At 41.2% G+C, this 27,052-nt stretch overlaps 1 protein-coding gene across 2 annotated transcripts in view; it reads right to left on the reverse strand.

The window, feature by feature from the left end:
* The window catches only part of THRB (thyroid hormone receptor beta), a 154,916-nt gene extending 128,258 nt beyond the window's left edge, over positions 1-26,658 (reverse strand). Inside the window, exon 1 of one of the 2 annotated variants that reach the window (XM_030971792.1) lies at positions 26,560-26,658. The gene's annotated coding sequence lies outside the window, so the exon portion shown is untranslated. The remainder of the gene's footprint in view (positions 1-26,559) is intronic. The other variant, XM_030971797.1, reaches the window with a different exon arrangement.
* Positions 26,659-27,052: the final 394 nt, after the last annotated feature.

A 27,052-nucleotide genomic window follows, 5' to 3' on the forward strand; every position in this document is an offset into this window, starting at 1 on the left:
AAACAACTTATTTTCATTTGATCCAACACTTATCCAGTACACAGTAGGAGAAAAGACATCCAAGTGCTCTTCAGAAATTTTAGATATAAAGTGCGTATTCTGCCTAAGTCTTTGAACAGCTATCAGATTAGGGATGAGAGCAGTACTTTTCTTCTTATACTTTTCTTCTTATCCATCAAATCCTATTCATCCTATTAAAACTTACTTTCAAGCTCCTCACACCCATCACAGACATCTTCATTTAGAAAAAAAACCAAAGTTACCAAAAGATAGCATCTATTCAGTCCTCCAGACAGATTCACTTCAGAATTTATTTCAGTTTACTTTTTTAGTCCCCGCAGGATGCTCTGGTGTTCAGAAGTCCACAAAGAGACTGACTGAACAAACTAACTACAATTTCCTTTTTCACAAAAGATCCAAGAAAGCCACCCAGGCCTGTAAAAGCCAGAGAGTTCTCATTCCATCAGAGCCAAGGAAGGAAAAAGAGAGGAGTGGGGGTTGAGCACTCCTGACCAGGAGATAAATTTGTTCTTAAAGCTGCTCCAGTAAGTCTGGCTTTCAGTTATTCTGTTTAGCAACTCCCAGTCAGAATGAAAAGCATGACAGTGGAGGTGGAATAAAAAAGAACAAAAACATAGGGGAAAGAAAAGGACAGCAGGGAAAAATCTCACTGACCTCCCTCAGCAAAGCTCTTCCTCAAGATGCAAGGAACTCTGCTGGCACAGAAAGTTAATTTAATTCTTCCTGCCCCACCAGTCTTGACTCAAGGCCATTTGATTTCACAGTTTCAGTATCTGCAGTAGTTAACAAGTCATGCCATGCACTCTGCAGAGTGAAAAGCCATGACTGCAGCATGCCAAAGTCTAATCTGTGACAGGCATTCCCAGTCCTGGAACTACACACAGCGCGCCTTGGATTGCTCGGCGCTGCGAGGCACCAGTGTGCTCAGCCTGAACTCTGGGACCTAGGGATGCATCCTGAGAATGTTTACCACCAGTGCAATGCTAATCACCATCAGCATGCAGGTATAGGCTCTGTGCAGGATAAAAGGGCAGAAGAAAGCCTGTGTTTAGGTTGGACAGCAAGAACAGGATCATAGCTGAGGCAGAAAACTCATAAAATCGCTCCACTTAAAGCATACATACAGATTAAAAATTAACCACTCTTGCCAAAAAACTGCATGTAACCCCACCCACAGCTATACCTCCTATGCAGGGACTGCCAAATGCAAGTGGAATATGTGCTCTGCTGCCCCACCAGTATGACCAGCCAAGACCCACCATCTCACATCTGTCCTGCACCCCAAAAAAGTGCCCAAGAGAGAGTCACCATTTATTATTGCTCTTGATGACTGGCTGTCATAGCAATCAAGGACTTCAGTGATTTTTTTGGAAGCTAGTCATCCTCCTCGGTATAAGAAGTCTTAAACATCAGCCAGGTAGCTTGACCCAACTGTTGAGAGATGGAATAATGTGGAAACACAAATAACCATTGCTACTGCTGTATGTTTGTTCAGACCATACTAAAGAGCTCAAAGCTGCTTAACAGAAAATGTTACAAAAATGCTGTCCAGAAGCCATTATCCCCTCCACAAAATGATGAGTCCACAGACAGTAATGTCTGCAGTCCTATTTTGCCAACATTTCCATTACAATTCTCTGCTTTAATGAAGAAGTAACAAGATTAAATAGTCTTTGGCTAGTAGACCTTCAAGTTCTCTTACAGTACATTGTATTTACATTAGAATGCTAATGCTGCAATTCTTCTTGACTCTGAAAAGTACAATGATAAATTAATTTACCTTTAAAATAAAAAAGCTGTACCAAAAATAATTATTTAAAATCTTCAAACTTATTCCACTGCTCTTTATAGAAAAAGTACATTGCTTATGCCATTAAAAAGAAAAGCTAATGCATTTTTGTAAGGTAAGAATTAATTGAATTTATGAGAACTAAGCAGATCCCAGAAAAGGGCAGCTATTGTCTCTGTACATAACATAATCATATGCTCTAAATCCAGTTATTTTCTTCCTCTGAAAGGTATTTAAGGATGTAATCTCCATAGAGCCGGGTCCAGTGCCACAGAAAGCACAACACACTATAGCTGATGAGAAACCCTGCATTCCCCTTAGGCCTGAAAACCTTGTGTAGGACCAAAGACTAAAGCGTAAAAAGCATCAGGATGTTGAAAACAAGCCTTCACACATATTTTTAAATTATTAAATTTAAAAACTTAACCAACCAGCTAATAGTCAAATCTAAGGGGAACCTTCAAGCATTATATGCAATGTATGATGATGGTGATATGGGAAGTGTTGGGAACTCAGGGGTATTCATCCCATGTGTGTTTAACCATATACTGCAACTATTGGTGGAGGCCACCACTTCTGAGATTGATGGTACCAACAGCACCTTGGAATCTTCTCCCCTCCTCTGCCAATTTACTGAAGAGGAACCCAGGGAGCAGATAAGCTGAGACAGCCAAAACAAGGTTTCTTCAGCCTTTCAATCATCCTTAGACTCAGACTGCTTTACACCAGATGCCTGATTTTAATCATTGTCCATATGTCTGAGTAAGCATAAAGAATGCGCTGCAGAGACAAGACTTGGACCTTCATGCTTTTTCTCAGAAAGCCTATACTTTTATGCGTGTAATCACCCCACTGACAAGTGAATGATTATGGTTTTCTTAATTGTCCCAGGTTTATCTTCTGTGAGATGGCCAAATTAAATAAGCTAGTATCTTGAAGGACAAACGTACAGTAAGTACTGCTGCATAATATCCCCAGCCAGTAAAGTTCATTATTGAGTCCTAGAATAAAATATGACAGACTTTGTTATGTTATCTTTCCCAAGGTGTCACTACCAACCCAACACATCTTAGAACTTAATAAAGCCTGGCAGCCTCCAACTCACCCAGAACATGTAATTTTTTCCCTGCACTGCTTTTTCTAATAACTGGTACTGTTCTGCTCTTCTTGGGATGGTGGATGACAACCATCACACCTGCACACTGGAATGCAGCTGTCAGGGTAATTCCATCCAAAATTAAGGCAAGTTCCATGAAAGCAAATGTTTAATACACACATTTAATGGCAGAAAAATATAGTGAACTGATGTGTAGCACACTAACTGCTTTGAATTTAGGATCTTTTTTTTTTTTTGTTACATTTCTTTCTTCTGCTTTTTCCTACCTGTATGGCACGTGCCCTGTATAGCATGTGTCCCAGTAAATTGTCCCAGTGCAGTTCAGAACTGTGGCACAGTCTGCATGATCTGAGCAAGAAATGGCCTTAAGCTCTCCATCCTACATATTGAGAGCTAGGAACAGTACCCAAAGAATAAATAACATGGAAACCTGACATTTGAAAGTCAGTGAAAGCAAGCTTAAACAGAAGAGTTATTTCTTCTTATTTATGGGACTCCATAAAGATTTGAAGGTGTATTGTACAACAACACTGTATAATGATCAGGCCCACAATTCTGCTGGGAAGTGGTTTTCAAATGGCAGTTTTGGTTGCCAATATAAGAAATACGCAATGAAATAGAAACAGGTATTTCTAAAAAAGGGCTTTGGAAAATGTTTCCCTGTGCCCAGTATACAGACCAAAGATAAATCTTCACTTAAACTGAATTATATTTCATTAGTGTCTGCAGCTGTCTAACTTCATCTTCTGTGGAGAGGCAGTGGACGTCATTGTTAGTGACAATGACATCATTTGCCAGTGATAACCAACTGTGAATAAATTCAAAATCTTGTTGAATCAAGGTTTTCTGGCTAAGCTAACAGGATAAAAGCCTTAAGAAATTATATTTGCTTTATTTTCTGGAGCTAAGGTCAAGTATGCTGAAGCTTCAGGGTTTTTTTTTTTTGGAAGGTGAAATAGGGCTAAACTCCAATTAAGAGACAAACTGACAGAGTAAAATATTTGTTTAGGAGCTATGTAGTAATGTACCAAACCCAATCCACTGGAACTGCCTTTTGTGTTTATTTCTACCAAAGGAAAACAGAACCAAATAAAAAAATCTATCAAGGTATTCAAATTCAAAACTGGATTCATGCACACTGAAAACTTCTAAATGCACAACTAGCAGGCAAGGGGAAAGTGGTATTTCCCTCAGTTTGGATGCTCTGTAAAAAAGGCTTCATTTACACTTCTGTATTTTTAGAAAGATGGTGGTATTTGCTTGTTTCTTCCAGTATATCACAAGATAATAGCTGCTGGGTTTATGAGGTACTTGCAATTGTAACTCAACAGACAAATCCTTTGTTATAAAGAGAGAACAAATAATGGGGATTTACAAAGCCGTAATTATACTGAGAGGGTTTATGCGCAAGGATGTATTAAAAGAAATACTATACACAAAATAACTTTTTTTTAAAGAAATCCTCTGAGCATTATCACTGCTTATAATAAGGGCTCTTTTACCATAAAAGGGATTTTAAATGCATGCCATGCTAAAGGATGCCCGCAGACTGCGCCAAGCTCCCCTACACAAGCTGAAGTTGGTAGAATATATCTGTTTTATGGTTAGCTAATGATGATGAACAAGCAGAGCAAACCCTGAGCCCGAAACAAACCACACTACAGGCAGATGATGCATCCCAGCAAGCAGCCACAGCATGTCAGCTGCAGCAAGCCTTGGCAGCGAGTGGGGAGCAGAGCCCAGAGGTGGAGCGTGCCGTGCCCAGCAGCCGCGCTGGTGGGTGCATGAGCGGCACGAGCAGAACCGCAGAGCCAGGAGCCCAGCCCGGCTGCAGACCAGGCTCCTGCAGGGACACCAGCACGAGGGACAACACACCCACCAAATAACACACCACCAAGGACAAAAACCATATTCTTGCCTTTGCACTGGTCCATCTGGTCATGAAAGGCGCTTGGACACATGGGAGCAGGATGCTCTAAACCATGGGGGATTCAGCCAGTATTTTTAATCTCCTGTTTCACCGGCAGCTTCCCGAGGACAGGTGATCCCAGTACACCAGAGACCTGTGGCAGGTTGCACAGCAGTCCCCAGGGGACCCGCTCCAGCTACAGCTGTGCCCTGAGGATGCTTTGAAGCTGGCTGACAGCCAGTTTGTCCCAACAGCAAGAAAACACAAAAGCAAAGATGACTTCAAGCATCCCACTGTCTGAATTAAAGATGATGTCAGGTTTAACTTCAATATATTCCATGAGCAGAATGTAGCTGAGAAGTTATTTTCCTATATGATGGACATTTTTTTATTTAGTAATGGTCACCACAGTTCCTACTGTTGTTAAGTCACAATGATTTCTACATCTCCTCACGTGGAGCTGGGAATCACAAAGTCAAAATATTTTGTATAAATTTATTCTGAGATAATTTTGACCTTACTAGCTTATTGGTAAACTAAAATGGGAGAATCTGACAATTATTCAAGAAAATACAGTAAATAAAATTGTAATTACTTTCCCAAACCTCTTCCCTAAGATCAGTGATTCATTTTCCTAGTTTAGATCTTTTAAATAACTGATTATTGGTATCAGTAACATGCAATTCTGGTTTTTTAAGGTTATACCTGAACACATTGGAACAGTTGCTAGTGCAATGTGTGACCAAAAAAAAATCCAATACTTTAATATTAATTGCTTTTATGGAGACAGGCATTAATTAGATGGTCAAGGGAATTCCAGATCCATGCAAAAGACGCCAGTTGCACTAGTAATACGTTTCCCAATTATAACCTTTTTTTTTTAAATATACTAATTACAATGTTTTGACTTCTGGCATGGATCCCTGAACCACTCAGGGCTGCAGGAAGGCAGTGGGACAGGAATGCACAGGGAGAAATAAAGTGATAGGAGGCACTTGGAGCAAACCCAAGGCACAAGGGGTCTGAGTGGTCTCAATTCAACTGGAGGGAGGAACGGGCAGCATCACCTCTACTATCCTTCCACAGCAGCATAGAGCTGGTGGTGAGAGAAGGATCACCTGCTGCAGAGGAGAGGGACAGGAAAATAGGGGACAGAGGCAGAGGTTCATAGTCTTCCAGCCTGATCCTGCTGATGCATGATTCCATGTCCACAGGCAATAGTAAAGCACTAAATATTCTACTTCCTCTCTTTTCCATTTCATTCAGACAATGTTTTTATGATTGTTTACTTTCTTGTTCAAAAGGAAGGTGTTCAAGAAGTGTTTGAACAATGCTTTCAGGCACATGGTGTGATTCTTGGAGTTGTACTGTACAGGGCAGGGAGTTGGACTCCATGATCCTTGTCCAACTCCATGGTCCCTTCCAGTCAGGATACTCTGTGATTCTATGACAAAGCAAGTAAATTTAACAGCTAAGTTACAATGGATTAGAAAGCCACATTTTCAATTTTACAAACCAGAAGAGCTTTTCCTACATATAATATTTCAACTTTGGTGTTTGACCCAGAAAATAAAACAAAAAACAATCTGCGATTTTTGTATTTGGCATCAGTCATATGGACTACGCAATGGAAAAGCTCTATAATTTATCTGAATCATTATTTTATTTTGTTCTCTCATGGTTGCAATTGTTCATTGTTAATTAGATCCAGCCACAACAACTCATTGTGCAAAAAGCATACTCTGTTTTAATCAAAATCTTGGACGGCATTTTGGATGGCATCTTTAAAAACTTGGACAGAACACTCTGTGGTTTCCACACTGATAAAAAATCAAAATTATTAACTATGAACACATCTTCCACTGGATGCTGACACTTACTATCAGATAATTTGATGAGCAGCTTCTTGTTTCATGGAACTATTTTAGATTTCCTTCTGCTTTGTACCTGCATTCTTCATTCAGAACATAATGAACTGAAAACCTGACCCATAGGACACATCCATGGTGAACTCTTAAATAATTTTTTAACTTCCATCTTATGCTGCGATGAAAATGATGCTGTAAACACAAAATATGACTGTCACAGTCTCATCTATCTGAAATCATATCTTCTTATCTATAATGTTTAATTATTAATGTCAATTTATTTTCCCAATTATTTTAGTAGTTAAGAGAATTGGCCAGTGTTTGGGAATGAAACACACCAACAAGCTCATGCTTATGGACTGTTTTCATAGATGTATTTTGAAGACAATGTACTGGTTCAGATTATCCTCACAGGTAGTTACTGGTGACAAAAACCTGAACAATATTTCCTCGGCAGAAATAAACACAGCACACCACTTTTATCTAGCAATGTATAAATTGTCATTCGATTAAACCTTTGATTTTGATGCTGCCGCTTTAAGAACCTTTGCTAGGTCTTACATTTTGCTTGTAAGATTTAGTTTTTTCTTTTATGTCAGGCTGCTTAGCAACTTCCTGTTAGAGTGAGTCCAGAGGAGGCCATGAAGATGATAAGAGGGCTGGAAAACCTCTCTGATGAAGAGAGGCTGAGAGAGTTGAGGTTGTTCAGGCTGAAGAAAAGAAGGCTCTGGGGTGACCTTGGAGCACCTTCCAGCACCCAAAGGGAGCCTACAAGAGAGCTGGAGAGGGACATTTTACAAGGACAGGATAAGGCAAAATGGCTTTAAACTGAAATAGAGTAGGCTTAGATAAGATATTAGGAGGAAATTCTTTACTGTGAGGATGGGGAGGCACTGGAACCGGTTTTCCAGAGAAGTTCTGGATGCCCTAACCCTGGACATATTCAATGCAAGGCTTTGAGCAATCTGATCAAGTGGAAGGCATCTCTGCCCATGGCAGGCCCCTTCCAACCCAAACCATTCTATGATTCTGTGATTCTGTCTAGCCATCAGTTATGCCTGCTTTCCTTGCATTAATACAGGCAATAATAGCACAATTGTTTTATAATAAATGACATTATATCATAAATCACACTATTATCACACGGTATTATGTAATCACAGATAGATGTAAAAATCTGATTGATTTTAATCTTCTAACTTTTTCAAACAATTTAAAGCTCTCAAATCTAATTTCTTATTAAATCTAATAAGCTCAGTTTGCATATATGAGTGGCGATTGTGGATGCCTGGGCACTTCTCTGACCAACTGAAATGTCTTTAATGGAATCTTGTTTCCAGTAAGAACTGAATACCATCTTTCAGATGTTTTAGGTTACGCACTCTAAAATGGCCTTATTCCAAATCATGAGTCACTTTTGAAAATTTAAGACCCTGGGTCTAATCCAACAAAAAATAAATTCCTTAACTGTTATCAGAGTAGCACCATAATTTGGAGAAAATGAAAGATCACTTTGGCTAGTTTCTTTCCTAAAGCAAAACAAAACACAACAGTCAAGGTCTTAAACTGGCTAGTTAAAAGCAAACAAATAAACACAAAAATAAGCCTCTTTCTTAAATGAAGGAAAAATATTTTAGATTGCTCCCAAATTAAATGGCTTCTGTCTGTGTTTCAGAAGAAAAATCATAATAGCAATAACAAAAGTTTGTCTCCTTTTTTGACATGGCATGCAATGCTACATCAGCCCATTTCAAGTACTGTGTCTCTGAAAGTTTAAACAAAACATATAATATTTTCACGACTGAATATACATGCTAAGGATCAAAATTCCCCAAAATTTACCTAGTAAAATTAGCATAAGTAGCAGTTTGCCTGCACAACACTTGAAGAATTGACATTCCAAAACTCTTAAAATTCTGCTTTGCCCTGAGAAAAGACACTGAAAACCAGAGACCGATGAAACAGCAGCCTGCTTCCTTGTCACACAACTTTTATATCTGTAATTCCAAACAAGTTCTGCGAAGTGACTGACAGACATAGTGTTTCAGGGAAAAAAAAATCAACATAGCTGAAATTGTGTTGGTTGAATGCTACAGCACAGCAGCTCTATATGCCAGCACAGCAGGAAAAAAAACTCAATTGCTTTTAATAGACAGGCATTTAGTGCAACTAGTATAATCTGGAGTGACATTTTCCCCTGTCTATTATGTAAGCTGAAAGCTAAACTTGTGCTTTTATGCAGTGTATTGCCTATCTTCAATAGACTGCCTTATCAGCTTTCTCTCAATTTTTAAGGTATTTTAGCAGCAAGGAAGGGGGGTCTTATCACATCTTTGAGACTCCTTCTTAATATCCTATTTTCTTCCATTCTGTGTTCATGTTGCCACACAGACAGGCTTCAATAGGAACTGATCTTTGTTCAGTTAGCACAGTTCATATTCTATGTCTAGAAACCTCTCTGAGAATTTTAACTCTCCACAGAAAATAATTTAAAAGGCAAAGAAAAATCCAGGAAATTCAAAGAAAAGAAGTAATCAAAAGACAAAACAAAGAAAATATGGAAATAAAAACTCAAGGGCAGTCAATCCATTTTACCAGCATCATTCTCTAACCCCTCTTTTTCAAAATTTCAGGAAAAGAGGAGAAAAAGCAAGGAAATGGGTAGTCAGAGACATCACCATTTTTATATCCCAGGCATCTCCCAGAATGTGTGAACATCTACCTTCGCAACAGCAATTATCCCTGACAAGATTTTCAAAATGGCACTCAGCAGCAGCCTTAGAGAGACCAGAGCTTCCTGCACAAAGAGCAAAACAGATAATGACAGACTTGCTCTGCTAAAACAGGAGTTTATGACTCCAAGATACTTAAATTAATAATTTTTTTCCAATCTTTCTGTCCATCTATCTACTGTTACTCACCTCTGCGCTTTCCCTGGAAAAAGCTGATAACTTAACCAGTAACCCTTTCAAGATAACCAGCTCTGATAGACTGACTTGCCTTTAATATATTTTGATAGACAAATAAAGCTGTCTAAGTGCCAAGGAGTCTGCATATTTAAGATTCAGTTCTCAAAGAAGTGAGTGATTAAAATCTAGTATTTTGCAAGACAAGTTCATAAGGGCTATAAATACAACACATAGCATCAAAAGGCCTCACCAGCCAGACATCTGAATACCAGAAGGAGACATAAGGCATAAAAGAAATCAGACCTTCAAAAACAGCGTACCAAATTGATTGGGCAACACTGGAAGAATGAGTCTTACAGGAGACACTTTATTGTGTGTATGTGCCAAACATGTTTATGATTTCCCTTAGAAGACCTATCTCGCATTATATCTTGGTAGTACTTCAGGAGTTTGTGTCCCACCTGTGTATCTCACAATAAACAACACTGCCTCCATTAGGAGTGTCCCTCCCAGGTACAAATCACCTCCTGAAAAGGCACTAAAAATGTCCTACCCCGATGCTTTCAGAGCTGCACCATGAGCAGGAATCTCTGACTTTCCCAACCTGAAGCAGGAGCATTCAGCCTGTATGCACAGAGAACACTGCAGAGCTTGTTGGACCACCTATGGGTGCAAGAGAGGTGCTGACCACTCACCCAGCTCTACAGCCCATGATGCAGTCTGTAAATCTCCCTCTCTCACTCAGAACTGCAGGTCTGCTGAGCCATGCCACTGATTGCTACCCCGATGCATCTGACAGAAAGCCCCCTCCATTGAAGCTTTCTGGCGGGAGCACCGAGGGGGATGTAAGGCAGCAGCAGGCACAGTGCTGGCTCATGGAGCACCCATGGTGCCATGCCCAGGGTGTACCAATGCACAGCTCTCCCCTGACACAAAACCCTCCCATAGACAGAGTAGAGCCCATGAGCATGCCTGCGAGCCATCCTGACACAGGATCAGAAAAAAAGTTTGAAAAAGCCTTACAAGAGGACAGAAATCTATGAAACTGCTAACAGATTCACTCAGAAACCTCAAGATGCTCCTGCAGGGAGCAGTGACTGGAATTTCAAATATGAAATATACCATCTACCCTATACCAGACAATGCTCCTGCTCCTTGTTTTGTATTGAAATTTAGTACAGGGGCTGAGACTTCCTATGCCCACTAGCTGGAGAAGGCTGTGAAACCAGCAATGGCCAATGCTCTGCCCTTTTGCAGAAAATAGATGCTGAATAAGAGAAGCAATGGGAAAAAACAACCTTAAGCTCAGCACAAAGGGATTTTTTCTTATTACAGCACAAAAACCACATGGCAGAGGCATTTTCTCATTTAGTTTTCTTTGTGTTGGTTCTTCTTTTATAGCCGGTGTTGAGCTGGTGAGGCTGACAGTCACCCTCATTTACCTGGCAGACCCCAGCTGCAGGTAAGGTCCTTACATCACGACAGTGCTACTAACATTTTCCCTCTAATTATTTTTGCTCAGTATTCTATTCTCCAGGTCCCAAAGTAAGGAAGAGCTTCAAACACCTGGAAGAGGTGCCTCATCCTAAAGAGAATTATCCAGAAAAACTGCAAGTCAGAATTAATAAAGCCTCATGTCTTTTCTACAGAGGTTTTTTGAGTCCTATATGCAAAGGAGAGTTTTTCATTTATCGGGCAACAGAAAGGGAAGGGCTTTCTACCAGGTGATTTTGAAATTCTTGGTCAAAGGTTAACTTGGTTTTTAACTTCAAAGTACAGAAAAACAGGGAGGTTGAAAGAATACAGTAAAACTTCAGAGAGATATTTCCAACCTGAAACCAGGCTATGAAGGCAAGTAAAGCTGCCTTCTGTGCTACACCCTTCCTTGCTCTTGGTTTCACAGGCAGCTCCTAAGAAGGGAAAAGGCAAAGTCCGTTTGGGAAAGTTTAAAATAGTATCAGATTTTCTGGCTCAGAGCACCAAAGGTAGAAAGGCAGTTTCACTAATTAAGATCTGAACTTCTGCTTCGACTTCAGTTTTTCATAATGCTACTAGATATTTTAAAATATGGTACTCATTCATTGCAGGGTGCAGCACCCGCAGGGCAGTGAGTAATGGTTTTACTCTTGCTTCAGTACTGGCAGCAGCATGTTGGACTGGAAAATGAACCTCTATTTCCTATCTATTTTTATAATCAGTTTATCTACCATCTCCTTAATTCTTACCCCCACATGCACACGAGAAACAAAACATTTACATCTCAGTACTACGCTGAAACGCGTTCGCAGCGCTGCCATCGACAGCTCACCGGCGACACTGACTTGTGACTGAGGACAGCACTTGGCCCCAACCAGTACATCTGTAGTCTGTATGAAAAATTCATGAGCTAAATCTCTTCACTTCTTTTATAAACAGGAGACAAAACGAGCGAGTCATCACTTAGTCAGCCAGGGAATGATTCAAAATCTAAACCTAGGATATCATGTTAAGGAAAGTAACTGGTAATAGATACAAAGTATATTTTCTTCCCACAGCAGGAAAAAGCACAAGATTAAGTTATTCTATTTTTTGCCTTTTTTTGTTGCTTCCATTAATTGAAAATGTATACAACACTCACTAAACATACCAGTAAGATACCAGACACAAAATAGAAATCTGGAGTATTATATGCCCCGATATTTTTTGCTGCAGCCCCGAAGTCATAGATGTTACTGAGTTCTGGTTTATTTGCAAGCTTTCCTGTTTCCTGAAACACAAACATTACTTCTGTATTTTGTGACTAGCTCGATATTATGAGGTGATATTAGCTGAGGAGGTGGCAGCTGGCAGGAACTTTTGATTCGAAGGGTCTCTTTCTAACTGATACACACAGAGCTCTGTATTAGCTCTCACAAGATGCACTGTTTACTAAAGATGATTACCCACGAGTAAATAATGAGTCATGATATCCTCAAAAAAGCAAACACGCAGAGTTAAAGAATAATTTTTAACATGGGTAACCAGACAGCACTGAAAATTGAATCACTTAGGTGCATTTGTTCTAATTAAGTGCTAAAAACAAGAAAAGCTATAGAAAATAAACATAATTATATAAAAATATGTTGGAAGATCTTGAAAAGACTATATCTCTTTTCATATGACTGTAAAGCACCATTTACAAATGGGTAACATAGAAATAGGTACATTCAGTCTTAAATATATGCAGGTACAAACAGAAAAGAGATTTTTATTTGGACAACACAGCACAGACAAACCGTGGTAGTTTTGTCATTCTCGGTGGATTACTACTCTATCCTTACAAACAGTTCAGACCAAACATACTAGAATTCAGGCAAGAAAGCAGCACAAATTTAACACCATAATTATAACAGGGATGCAAAATGCTCATTTTTATTATATGTTATCAGATGACTTCCTAGCACTTTGGGAATTTAACATCAGGAAATTCACCTCCAGACGACCACCAACAGTGGTGAAATAGTCTCTCCTTCATTACTGCTACTTCCATATGCATCTTATTTCTAATGCTACCGTATAGATTTCTAAAACCACCACCAGGCTCCAAAAGTTCCTCAGGGGAGTATGATGACAGAATGAAGATTATGAAAAGTAAGTTTACATCCACTATTCACCTGTAAGGATTTTGCCTGAAACAGTTTGCTCCCAGCCATTCTGCAGAGCCACCCAGACACCTGTGAAGCTCATCAGCAGTTTTAGAAGACAAATTAAATTGTATCTAGTGATCCTATGTGACTTCGCAGCAGCTGAGAGTGGTGGGTCGGGAGTAACAACAGGACTTAAAGACCATAAACATACTCTGCTGGAACTGAGACTTTTCATTTAATCTTCTGAAATGTTTCCTTGTAAGGCCTATACAAGAACAAGCTGGATTCTTAAAAAAAAAAAATTAAGAACAATAAGGAATTATGTGAATATAGGAAAAACCAAGCACCTAACTTGCTTTCTTTGTGAACACTGCGTGTTAGAAAAAGATCCAGTTGAAATGGGTGTTGTCCAAATGTTAGGACTAATGCTCTTCATTTGATGGGCTACATTCTGAAATTAAGGATGTCAGGATATATTTGAAAAATTCATGAGGATGAAAGAGTCCCTTTGAATTTCTTTGCACTGAAAAGCACTGAAGTTCTACCATGACACCTCTGTTCAAACCCAGGTATGACCACCCCATTTTGGGGAGTGCTGCCCAGCTGTAATACCAAGCAACTAGAGGGAAAAAAGCTGCTAATTCTGACATGGAGATGGGGTAGCTTTCCCCCCCTTTCTTCCCTGTCTACTTCTCCTAGCATTGGTCTTGAAATGAAATCTCTCGTGCTTTGACTAACCTACAATCTTCATATATTTAGTCACAGTTCGGATTTTTTTTAAATTAAATTTACCTTTAAATTAAATTTAACTTGTGTTAAATTAAATGTAACTTGTGATTTTAAATCACAAGTTTCACGAAAGCTGTTGTAACGTTTTAAACAGTGTTTCTTTTGAGAAGAACCAAACAGCCAGTGAGATGGCCAACAACAGCATGGATCCCACAACCTGCCCTGCAACTTTTCTAAATTACAGACACACTTCTGAATTAGGGTCGCAGATAACCTGCAATTCTGCAAGGTCCTCCTCCTTTTCTGGCTGAGTGGTGATTGTTAAGATCACTGAAAAGGCACCGAGTAGCTTTAGCTGCCAATGCTCCTAATAAGAGAGATGGCACTTCTTCCCTGACAAACCACAAACCTTAAAATACTACCAAAAAGAGTATTAAAAGGAAAAGGAAGAAAAGATCAGTGCAATCAGAACACTTCAGCTACAATAAAGACTCCTTCAGGGCACTTTAGCTTCCAGTCTGAAGCTTAAAGGAAAAATTAAATAAAATCTAAAATGTCACACAGTGCTTATAAGATTGCATATGCTTACTTTAGGCAAATACCACTGAATCCTATTTTTGCTGTATCTTGCTTTATATTACTGCATATGTTTAACTAAGGAAAAATATTACCCTTAAATAAGGAAATACTTCAATGTATTTTCTTTTCTCCTTTCCATGATGGAAATGCCCCATATTCCCAATGTTGTTACACTAGAGTTAAATTAGGTCAAAGGCATTTAGTGTTCAAAATCAGGACATGTCACCAATACCAAAAATGATCATGGAAGAGGGGACTTCAGTAGCTTGCCTACCCCTCATTCTACCAAAGATTTATCATTCTATATTACACAGCTTAATTCCTATTGACCACTCCCAAGGTGGTAATACCATCACACATGGACCAAAGTCTAGGAAGTAAATTGCCTTGTTAAAATTTTAAAAACCCTCACTTTTTGCAGTAACTTTTCACCAATACTTTCAGTCAATACAGACAAGGTCAGTAACAGATGTATACAGACAGTGTGTGTATATATGAATATATATGTGTATGTGTGTGTGTGTATATATATATTGCAGTCTTTTCTAGCTTAATTCTTGTTTCACACTCTATTATTTTTCAAAATCCTGCCTGAATTCTTTGCTGTTTAATCTCTTCTGGTTAGGAAAAAAAAAGACTAAATAAGGAGCGGTACAGAAAAGGGAATGCAGTGTTCTAGGACTGGGCTTGTGTGAGCTACAGGAAAATGGTACAAAACTGAGAAGAGCTGGGATAGCTGTAGCATGACATCATGACCTCTGTTTACAGCCACAAATTACATCAGCAAAGTGACAGTGTTCTGAGTGACCCTGCATTGCTTAATTTTCATTACTATACCTGTCTTCACTTTACTGATTCTAGTAATTTCCTCCAATTTGATAACAGTCTAACCAAACACATACTTCTACACGTCCAAGCAGAAGACCCAATTTTACTGTCAACACAGCCAGATCAAAGCAGCTAACCTGTTGTGGAAACAGCATGGCCAACACCCTAATAATGCCCCAATTTCTTCTGTTAACCAAAGAGATAAAATTATTCTTAATTAACAATGTGTAATTCAGCAGAAACATAACTCGAACATAAGTGCTGAAAGAAAGTGAAATTCATTAACTCAAAAATACAATGCATTTACTCACAGAAATTCAGCTACTGATCTACAAAATGTTCAGAAGATACAAAAATACGTGCTATGCTGCACATCCAGAGATAATAGGACAGAACAGTATCTTAATTCAGTAGGTTTTGCTCTATTTGTTGAATTACATAATGTTGATTAGAGGACATTAGCTTGGATTACAAAGAGAAGAGCATTAATTGCATTCAGTATCAATACCACTGGCTAACTGACATATAGGAGTATAAGGAGCCTTGAGTTTTCACAAACTTTCACCACATTTTTCATAAAGATATCAGTAAATATGAAATGCAACAATATTCAACAATAAGATTCCACATTATAACAGAAAAAGAAAAAATAGAACAAAACCTAAGGTAAGGGTCAGAAGAAAAATACACAAGACCATGGTATAAATTTAATCCCCAAATCAAGATATTAGACTTGCCATATACACAGATGCAGATGGCTGGGTATACTGATTCCAAATTTAGCACTGTAGATAAAATTACTTCCATCTTAAAAACAACTTGTAAGCAGATAATTTTGCTCAGAAAACTGTTGAGCTTTGGAAAACAGCAAGCTTGTATCACCTACCTTTATTTTTGCCTTTCTCGATTCTCCAGCCATAATAGCCACTGAAGACAAACTCATTAAGTTTCATTTTGGAATCCTGACCCCGATTTCAAACATTGCAGGAAGACATGCATGTATTTAACACATGTAATGCTGAACCAATTTCAAAAATCATTGCTGGGATCATTGCTTTTTCTTTCTGACCTTTCACTGGGCACTACTCACTGGGCACTACTTAAGGTCATAATCTGCCTGTAATATTCACTGAGACTTTTTCACATGGAAATGAGGCAGTAATTCCACCCCTTTGATATTATTAAAAAGGTAGCTTGTTCACCACTGGGAACATCATTGCAGAAAACACAATTCCAAGTAAACTAACAGTACAGTACCACAAAGACTGCTGGCATCTGCTGGCTATAACTTAGTAGCTCAGATTTGCTATGCTGAGACAGAATATAAAAGGTGTGACACCAGACATCATTTTTTCTGACTCAAAATGTATCCACCAAAAAAATGCAAAAAGCATGCAGCAAACATGAATCCCTGAAGATTATCCTCAATACAGATAAGCTCAGCAAAAGTTAAGCGATTAAACTCTAACTTCTGATCTGTCCATCTGCTTTCCCCACTTTGTCCTGCTCTCCATATGGGAAAACAGGTGAGGTCTTGAATTACTCATATGTAGCTCTGTAGTTTTGCCCACACCCTTCTTCCTGTTACACCATCACCCAAGTGTTGTGAAATCTGGAGCTCCTAACAGAGATTGCAGATTTTAACTTCACACAGCAATAGGTAAAGCTCAGTCCTATTCTATCACATGCCTTGCAACATCTGCCAGGTTGAATCTCTCAAGTTCTTCCTGCCTAATGCTCTTTCTGGGTAAATATTTCTAAATATTTCTTCTCTTAAAGAAGAGAAAAACCTGACATTGAGGTTTCCACAGTCCTAATTTGCAAACTGTTTCAAGCTATTTTAGATTAGATTACCTTCCAAAGCAAACACAGTAATGCCATACTACTCTCATGTCCCAAACACAGACCGTCCTAAGACTGTGCAGGGCTCACAATGCCTTTGCTTCTTTCAGCTGCCCATGCTCACACAAACAGCTTTCACTGACTCCAGGAGATCTTTGAAAAAGTACGGGATGTTCCACCCATCCAGAGCTATTTAAAGGAGCGAGACCTAAAGAAATATTGACAAGATTCAGCATGATGTATAAGGAAGCACTTAGCAAGAAAACATTAGAAAAGAAAATCAGTCTGTAGATTTGATCTTGTAGATCTGGGCTTCAGTGGTAAAGGTCTCCCTTTACATATCTTTTTTGCACCATCAAATAATTAATTCAGCTGCAGACTTGTGATCATCAAAACCGACTACAGCTATATTTATACAGACACGTTTGGAAGAGGTTGAGGTCAAGTTAATTTGGCTTGGAGTTGAACTTCACAAAGAGGAGTCCAAGCTTTTTGTCTTATTGCACACTGTGTTTGCACAGCCAGCAAGCAATACCCTGTCAGCAATCCAATTCCCCTTTTCCTTCTCTCTCCACCATAAATTGCTGATAAACCTTCCTGCTAGTTCTAAGCTGAGGAAATAAACTGTTAATATTGAGAAGTTCTTTTTTTCCAGGAAAAAGGCAGCCTGCACTGTTATTGTAAAACACAGGTCAAACTAATGTGAACTTCTATTATAGGCATGAATTTCTAGCTGCCACTTGTGGACGAGCTCTATCTATGAGCAAAGGTAGAGATGTCTGGTACATGCTTGGCTGCCAGCCAGTGTCCACACTGGTCCCCACAGGGCTGCCTCGTGAGCAGGTGTAGCAGTAATGGGAGAGAGAAGATTGCTTGAGCTCAGGTTTTGTGGCTGCAATTCTGCCACTTTCTTGCTTTCAGAACTTGGGTTTCTTGCTAGAGAGACAAGTAACCCTAGAAAGAGACTTCTGAAAATGCACTGGGAGCCAAACTGGACAAAGTTTGAGGGAGAGGGGAGGGCAAAGGTTCACAGAGTAGTCTGCTTATGTAAATTTAGCTCTTTACATTTACGTTTGTATAAGCAAAGTATAATCAGAAAATTACTACTAAACAGCAGGCAAGTTCTGGCTCCTTTTTAATCCTATGATTCTTTCTATGGGATCAAAGGCAATGATCCTGAGAATTGGCCTCTTATGTGAAAGGTGAGAGCATGAATTCTCTTTCTAAGTTTTAAGGAAGCTCATAACTCTGATCTGTGCATGGAAAATATATTTAGAGCACCTTTTAAAGTTTCAGTCAAGGAATGCCTGAGGCTGGAGACAACCTCTGCAGACTGTCCATTCCACAATGGACAAGCAGGGTCACCTGCAGCAGGTTGCCCTGGACCATGTCCATCTGTTTTTTAGTATCCCCGAGGATGGAGATGTCACAATGCCTCTGGGCAACCTGTACAAAGAGTCGTGCTACTTCTGCAGAAGTAGCAGAGGAAATGTTTGGGGCTGGGCTTTTTTCTATATGCAAAATTTTATATTATTTTTCTTTCAACTACTTGAATTCTGTTCCTTGGAAGAGAACCTGTAACTTGGCAAGAAAGGACCTTATGACAAGGATGAATGTCATCCATGTGAAAATAAAAGTCTAGTCAAAAAGGGAAAGTGGGGGAGAGGGGCTTGCCTAAGTTTATTTGTGCTTCACAAACATTTCTCGTAGTATTTGAGAAAAAAAATGTTTCATCCAGATTCTGGAATTTACAAGCTATCAGGTATTTCAGGAGATGTTAAGACATCCAAAAACAGAAGGGAGCACATTCCATATACGTATGGTTTTCCATGTACATGGTTCCATGCAAGGAAAGTGGCACTGAAGAGAAGCCACTGCAGAGCCAAAGCAAGGAGACTTACCCATGCCACTGCAAGTAGGATGGAGAGATGAGGATGGCTAGCTCAGGAAGTGCTCCATAGAGACAGTATGACCAGAGCCCTTCCTCTCTTGGGAATTACAGAATCCAGCACTTTCCTTTCCCCAGGTCATGCTATTCCCATTCATGCCTAACCTCCAACCACAGAAAACACTTCCCAAATCTAAGAGAGTGCTTTGATATGAGGTCTGTTGAAAAGATAACAGTAGAAGATCCTTCTGCCTTGCAAAACACACTCCCACCATCCACCCACTGGAAAGTCATGGCCAGAATGGCTGCGAGCGCATTCCCCGCATCCTACCGTGAGACTGGCAGCGGGTGAGATTCATCTTCCCTGGGCAGAGGATGAAAGCACACAGGCTTCCTAGGAGGCCTGACTATCAGAGCAGTCTCTGGGTTCTCCCAGAGTTCAATGCAAATGAAGACAGCTGCCATCAAGATGGTATCTTGTGCAACAACCTACTCGGCAAGAAAGAAGGCTTCATGCATTGTGGAGGCTACGGAGGCTATCACCATTCTTGTCCAAGTCTCACAGCACGGGGCAGTGCTCACATACACAGCCAGCAGAACTGCCAGGTAGGGTGGCCAGGGAGGGAGATGCCAAATGGCAGTGGGACTGGGGACAAAAAAAAAACCCCAAATAACTCAATACTCAAATGTCAAAAGTCAATGCAAAAAGTGCAAGAAGGCAAAAGCACAGGTTCTGGCCAACAAAACAGCAAGTGGGACAACAAGAACTGGAGCAACTGACAGGACATTCTAAGGGGAAAGAAGGTCAAGGATGCTATCTCCATGCATAAGACTCTTCAAAAAAAAAATGAAATGTCCGTAGCATCCCTCTTCCATTTCTGGCAAAGTAGAAAAGTGTGAGGTGTGTGAGGCATGGGACTAGGGGCAGGGGAAACAGGACAAGCAAGAGAAATAAAGAGAGATAAACAGTTTGCAACAATTAAATACAAAGTTGGGTAATCAGGTTAGATACCTTCATGGTGCAAAGGTGATTTTCAACTAAAATTCACAACCAGTAAAAAATTACTGTTACACATGTGTAATGCACAGGCAAGGACCACACACTCACAATATTCTACATAACCAACTGCATTCCCTGTGATCTGATCCCAAGTTTCCTGGTTTCAAACAAAGTTAAGAGGAGGTGTAGTTTTCAAGGATGACAATTATTACATAGGGCTAAACACCCTGAAAAGCAAAGCAATACCATCCATGGACTCTAAAGCTTAGTTTCCCTGCATATATTCAAAGATGCCTGAATTAAAGCTGCATATCAAACCCTAATTCTGGTATTTCTTCTCCTTTCTTTAACCTTAACAATCAGCAACTTCTGCAGTTAAATAGTTGATCCAAGTCCTCTGGCCCAAGCTGTTTTATTCTGGTCACATAGAAAATTTCAATAAAATAAATCACTTCAGTAAGTCACATCAGTGAATTGGGCACAACACAAAATACATGCAGTTCAGCACTGCACAGGAAGCACTCTCTGTTCCAGACACAATTTTCTCTGTATTTTTAGAAATAAAATTATACTTTAATATTTAATGAAGTAATTACTTTGCTTTAATAATTAAATTTGTCACAAATACTCTGCAGGGGAATATTCTTTTAGTGCATATGTGCGTGCTCATGTATATTCTGGAATAACACGGATACAACCCTGTACAGACTCTTTCCCTGTTTATCTAACTGGATAATGCATTTCACCTTATCTTCTTTTAATGAGAAAAAATGCAGTATGGAAAGTAAGACACCTAACTTATAAAAGAAGGCTCAAGATAAACCCTTCAATTTCCTGAAGGGAGGAACACAGTTATTTTAAGCACTATACATAAATGCTACAGCTCATAATTATACTTTGAAGCACCTTGCACACAAACATGCCACATCTTTTTTAAAGATGTATGAAATATTAAAAATAAAACAGAGCCAGGGACAAGTTAATAAATCATGGGAATAAAACTATTTTAATGTAAAGCTAGAAAACAGAACAAAGTCACACGAAGGCAATCCTACCTGTCAAAAGTTGCAAGGTAGGCAAATGAACGAGGAATGATTTTGTGCTAAAGGTCAGAGGAAAAAAACAATGCTAAAGAAGAAATAGCTTCAATTTATTAGTGGTCATTCTTTCCACTGGTAGGAAACCAAGAAGCAGCAGCACTCCACACCTGCCAAAATACAGCTGGGCTGGAGCACATAGCAAGGACCTGGCACAGCAGAATCAAGAGAAACAATGCAAAGTCAAAAGTGGGAGGTGTGGAGATAACAGGATACTAAAGGGGGCCAAGGTGCAAGACCAAGTCGGGAAGAAAGATGTGAAGATCTACAAATGAAAATGTAAGAAAGGAAAAGGCCACAGTTCAAGAACCTCGTACAGATGTAGATAATGACAGCAAACACGACACACAACTCAAGGAAGCCAACTTGCAGTGGTGATGAAAAAAGCTCTTCTTACCCACAGGAGTATATTTTTTCTTGTGAATGTTTTGAAAATGGTTCATCCATATGCATGTCACTAAGACATCAGATAGTGAGCAATTGTTCAAGGATCCAACTACTTACGTAGTTGACAGATACTTCTAATTTTCTTCAAAGAGCTCCTTTATTTTCCTACACCACAGCTGTTGCAAAGCACATCTTACTGTCAAGCAACATTGGTGCTGTACCTGTGGCATGCAGTTCATGCCAACCAACTCTCATGAAGTATCCAAGACAGTCAAACATCAAAAATGGAAAAAAAAAATTAGCAGGTGAGCAGAATGAACTTCTGCCCGAGATAAAACAGCAATCATTGTGTATGCAAACATACAAGTGATTTGGTTCTACATGTACCAACTTCACTCCACCCAGAAGAAGAAAGACTTATGCTTGGTTTGACTCTAAATACAATTGATGAGACATTGTTATTCTTGCTCTGTTTTCTACCTTACTGTTAGGCAGCTTGACAATCAGTCCTTTTATTTCTTCCAATGGAAAAACAGAACCCTAACTTATTGGGTTAGGTTCACCAGAGGACACAGAACAGTTCTGTAGTCTAGAATGATCACACCGCTTTCATGCCTATAATCTAATTATAACATAAGAGTATTTTAGTGCATCAGTAAAAATTATTACAGCTTCTCTATATTTAAGACATGTGAGGATATAAAGTATTTTTTAAACTGTGGTTTCATCCTTTATTCTTTTATTAGTTCACTAGTTTCACAGGATATTTAATTTCTAATAAGCTAAAATGGGTTAGAGTAAAATGAGAATTTTTATTACCAAAGGCATTCAAAATTGAATACTCAGGTTATCTTTTGCATGTCAAAAAAAACCATTTTATTTGCTTTCAATTTACTCCTCTCTAGTTGTAGGCTTACAGGCGGTGTGACCATACACTGAAAAGGTTAACAACAGACAACTTTTCCAACCAGTCTTTTTACTTGCATTGTCCCCCTACCATGACCATATTTAAATTAAGTAGTTGTGATGAATAGTGGAAACAATCTCATTCACGTGTTGTGAATTAAATGAGAGAAACAACTTATGCAAGACTCAATTACTTTATTCAGAATGTCCTCTTCGACCACATACAACTGATGGAATAACACAGAATTGAAGGAATACAATTGTTTAATCTTTGCACAGAAATTTATAGTCTGCCCTTGATTTTAATGATGAAGGTTCTCATAACACATGCATTGTTTGTTTAGTTATCCCTGTACAATACATAAAATCCTGGCTCATCCCCAAGAAGGGAGATTATTTCTCCACTGCACCATTAATGAAAAGTTTAAAAAACTCCAGCAGCAGTACTGCCACACTAGTAGCCATGTGAATTATTCTGCTAACTCCTTTGATGGGATAAATTAAGCCAAGGAGTTCCCTGGACTAAGACTTCCTCACCCACCCAGAGGGATTCCTTCAGTTAAGCAGATAAAAGGAAAGCACCTTGGTGACTTGGCAGAATTCTGCTGTCATACACCTGAAAAGTTACCAAACAGCCTTTATTTATTTACTTAAATGGGGCCATGGAGGAGAGAATCTAGGACTACACACATAGCCATTTCTGATATTTGGAAAGAAGAGAATGAAGATGAACTGTGGAAATATTAGGAAAATCCTTCCTGATTGATCCTCTGATCCTTTCTGACAGAGAATTCACACATTTAGATGCTGGCCATAATCTCTGCAAACACATGACATGGATGTGCTGCCTCAGCCCCTGCAGGTAGTTGGAGAATGCCCCAGCACTATCTCCACCCTTCCTCCAGAGGCCAGATTCTTATGTGTTTTGGAAATCCCACAGGAAAAAGGACAAGATGGAGAAAAGATGGAGCTCTGCACTGCTACCCTGCACCTTGCAGTACAGCTCTGCTTTCTGCCACAACAGCCATCTCTCATTTAAGAGCAAATTAATTTGGCTGGGAAAATTAGCACTTTCCAAGTCCTAGGAGGAAATCCAAGGCATGAGGGCTCACAGTAATTGTGTTTCACCTGCCTTCCCTCATCTCAGCCTATTTACGTGAGCTTCTTTCACATGCATGTCTCTTTTGCCTTCTTCAACTTTAAGTAACAAGCAAACCCCAAACCAGTAAACCAGAATATGATGGTGGAGAGATAATGAGCTCCAGAATTTCCTTTTCCAAGGAGCCAAAATTCCTGGTCTCACCCTTCCGGTGGCAAATGAGATTCTTGCTGGAGGACGTTCTGTCTCAAATCAGGTGGGTTTTTTTGAGGTTTCATCCCTTGACTCCCTTCCAAATGGAATCAAATTTCAAGACAGGCTACACTAGACAATTAACTCTGACAAACTTCCATGATTTAAGTTTAGCAGTCCTTCTCCTCCCTACTTTCTCTTGGCTGGGGTTTTACATATAGCCAAGAGGAAAAATCCTGCTCATCATCAACAACAGGGAAGCCAGGAGAGGATATATGCCTACCACAGGTATGTGTTATTCTGCAAGCTTCTTCACAGAACACCAGTACCTGTTATCACTAACAACTTTCTCCCCTTCACATTTGTAAGGAAAAAACCACAAAACACAAAAGACAGCAAACAACCATATATACTGGACAAGGGAAATACAACATGGACATCAGAGAAAGCATGTCTTATGACATAAGATGTCCCACTCCTGCAAGGTCTTTGAAAAATACCTGAAGAAACCTGTCTTCAGTGTAAGCAGCCTTCAGCAAAAGCACTTTCAATTTTTCCAAAATCACCCACGTCATCCTCACATAATAGGAAATGATCAGATAATAAAATTAATGCTGTAGCATGTAAGAGAGCAAATAAAAACACCACCACTTTCTGCTAAGCAAAAGAACATTCTCATAAAGAAAGAGACAGGACACAAAAAATTTGACTTTACATAATGACTTGGATATGCAAAGAATTTCAAAAGGACTGAACAATTTGTAGTAGCCATGATGTGCTCAACACCAGCTCATACAAGACTTTATCCAAAATCAGTAAAAATTAATGGCAGATTTTCCATCAACTCTAACAGACTTTGGTTTGAGCCCTTTCAGTTCTGGAAATCAGAGTCCACAGAGTTAAAAGCAGATGAAAACCACAGCTAAATCCTGCCTTTTCCACCATGGAGCCATAAGACATTTGAATTTCCATCCAGCAGCAGCGCCCTCGGTTTCACAACTGGTACGTCAGGACTAGATTATTCCATCATTAGCAAGTAACAATGGAACACACCAGCTCATCCAAAGGTCACCAATTCAAATAAACTGGAAGAAGGCTGAGACTAATTTAAGGGTCCTGGGACTAATATGAAGGGTGATTTCATGCCAGTTGGCAGAAAAGAAAAAAAAGCCTTGTCAGGAAGGAAGTAGGCAAATGCAGTTTCACAAAACTTTTGTTGTTATTGCACTTTAAACAGCTGTTCTATGAGAAAGTGAAGGGCTATACTTTCCAGTGATTTCCTCCAGGTTCTTCACTTTAAAATGGCTATACATTCAGATAGCTGTGATATTTAGAGTTCAAAGTAAGGGACAGAAGTCAAGCCTCTCTGTGAGGCAATGCAACTACATTGATTATGGTAAAATCTCCTGAAAATTACCTTGTTATTACAGAAATTTCTTGTAAAACAGCAAACCCTTTGCTCTGTTGTTTTGGTTTATCTTCTCAAATGTTTATTCAGAAGGGAAAACAGGAACCAGAAAATCTAGAAAATTGTCTCAACGCACAAGTAGTACTGAACTGTAAAAGGAAAACAAACCTTTTTTTATAAAAATATCCAGTCTATCAATTATGCAAGCATATATTTACGACAGACTAAGTTTTGTAAATAAACGCTAAATATGTTACTATAACTAGCAGATGGCTCAGTTAGAATGCACGAATTTTGTGTTAAAATACTAAAGGGAACACAGCTTACACTGTAGAAAAAAATGTCCCGTTTGCCTTCCTGGTCAGACCTGGTATTTTTACAGCATTTTTAACCTGCGTTTCGCCTTCCTCCATCCGCATCACAGGAGGGTAAACACGGTTTCGGGGCACCACGGGGCTATGGGGCTCCTACCACTCACCAGAACAGGTGCGGTCCTCCTTTCCTACCGGCACCTCGCTGACAACTTTACCTTTTCCTTTTTACTCGTACGCTGCCTGATCAATCCACCCACTACAAGCCTTCCTCGTCTATATCCAGTTAACAAATAACGCATTTGGCTTTTTAACTTCGCGGATTTCTGTCGTTCTTGTCGCCGCCGCTTTAGAAAGTCAAACAGAAAACTTCAATGGATAAACTCTTAACGGGGGAATACCACCTATGCTGCAAACATAAATAAATCAGGAAGCGCCGGCAGCCGCGCACGCCGCCGCTCCCCCCGCGGTGATGAATACCGGCGGTGCCGCGGCTCCCTCCCTCCCTGCCCTCCCCGCCGGGCCGCGCCGCCGCTCGCCCCCCGCCACCCCCGGATGCTGCTGCTGCTGCGGGCGGGCGTGCGGCGCCCCGACGGGCCAGCGGAGCTCCGTCCCCGGCAGCGTTTGCGCGCCGCTGCCGCCGCTCTCCCCCGCCGGTGACGGCTAAATATAGTGAGCGGCCGGGGAGCGCGGCTCGGCTCCCCCGCGCTCGCCCCGCAGCTCCCCCGGGGGCGCCCCGGGACGCCGACCTGCGGAGCCGGCACCCCCCGCTCGCCCACGCCCGCGGTCGGGCGCGCTGCCCGCCGAGCGGCAGCCCGGGGACTGACTCGCGGCACTTACCGGCGGAGCGCCTGCCCCGCGCCGCTCGCCGCCCGCCCTCCCGGGCGCGGTGCGGTGCGGTGCGGTGCCTCTCGCCACGTCCCTCCCGCCAGCCGCCGTCTGGCTGCGGACGTGACCTGGATTCCCCCGCCTGCGCCGCCGCCTCCCGCGGGGCCGCGCACACGCCGCGCCGCGCTGCGCCCCCCGGCCCGGCCCGGCCCGGCCCGGCCCCGCCCGCCCCGCCGCCACCGCTCACCTCCGGCCGCGGCCACCCGACCCGCCTCGCCGCACCTCCCGCCGCCCCGAGCGACGCGCGGCGGAGCGGAGCCCAGCGCCGCGTTACGCAACGAGCCCCGCGGCCCCTCCGCGCCGCGGAGAGGGTCGCCGGTAGGCGGGCGCGGGGCGGAGGGGAAACCGCGGCGGAGCCGGAGTCGAAACCGCCCCCCGGCGGCCACTTGTAGCGCCGCTGGAGCCAGGATCCCCCCGGCTGCGCCGCGGCCCCGCGGGCGGTGCCCGGCAGGGCGGGCCCCGGGGCGCCGCCGGTGACCGCTTCGCCCCGGGGGCTCGGGCGGAGAGGTGCGGCCGCGGCGAGCGGCTGCGGGCCCCGGGGGTGCCGCCGCGCGGGGACCGCGGCGCTTTTCTGCTTGGAGTATTAAAATCCCGTGACCGCGGGTCGTCCTGTCAGAGCGACACGGGCGCGGGAAAGAAGGAGGATTCCCCACGCTCTGAGGCCGAAGGCAGCGGCCCCC

Source organism: Camarhynchus parvulus, chromosome 2, assembly GCF_901933205.1.
Source record: "Camarhynchus parvulus chromosome 2, STF_HiC, whole genome shotgun sequence".
In the NCBI taxonomy this organism is placed as follows: Eukaryota; Metazoa; Chordata; class Aves; order Passeriformes; family Thraupidae; genus Camarhynchus; species Camarhynchus parvulus.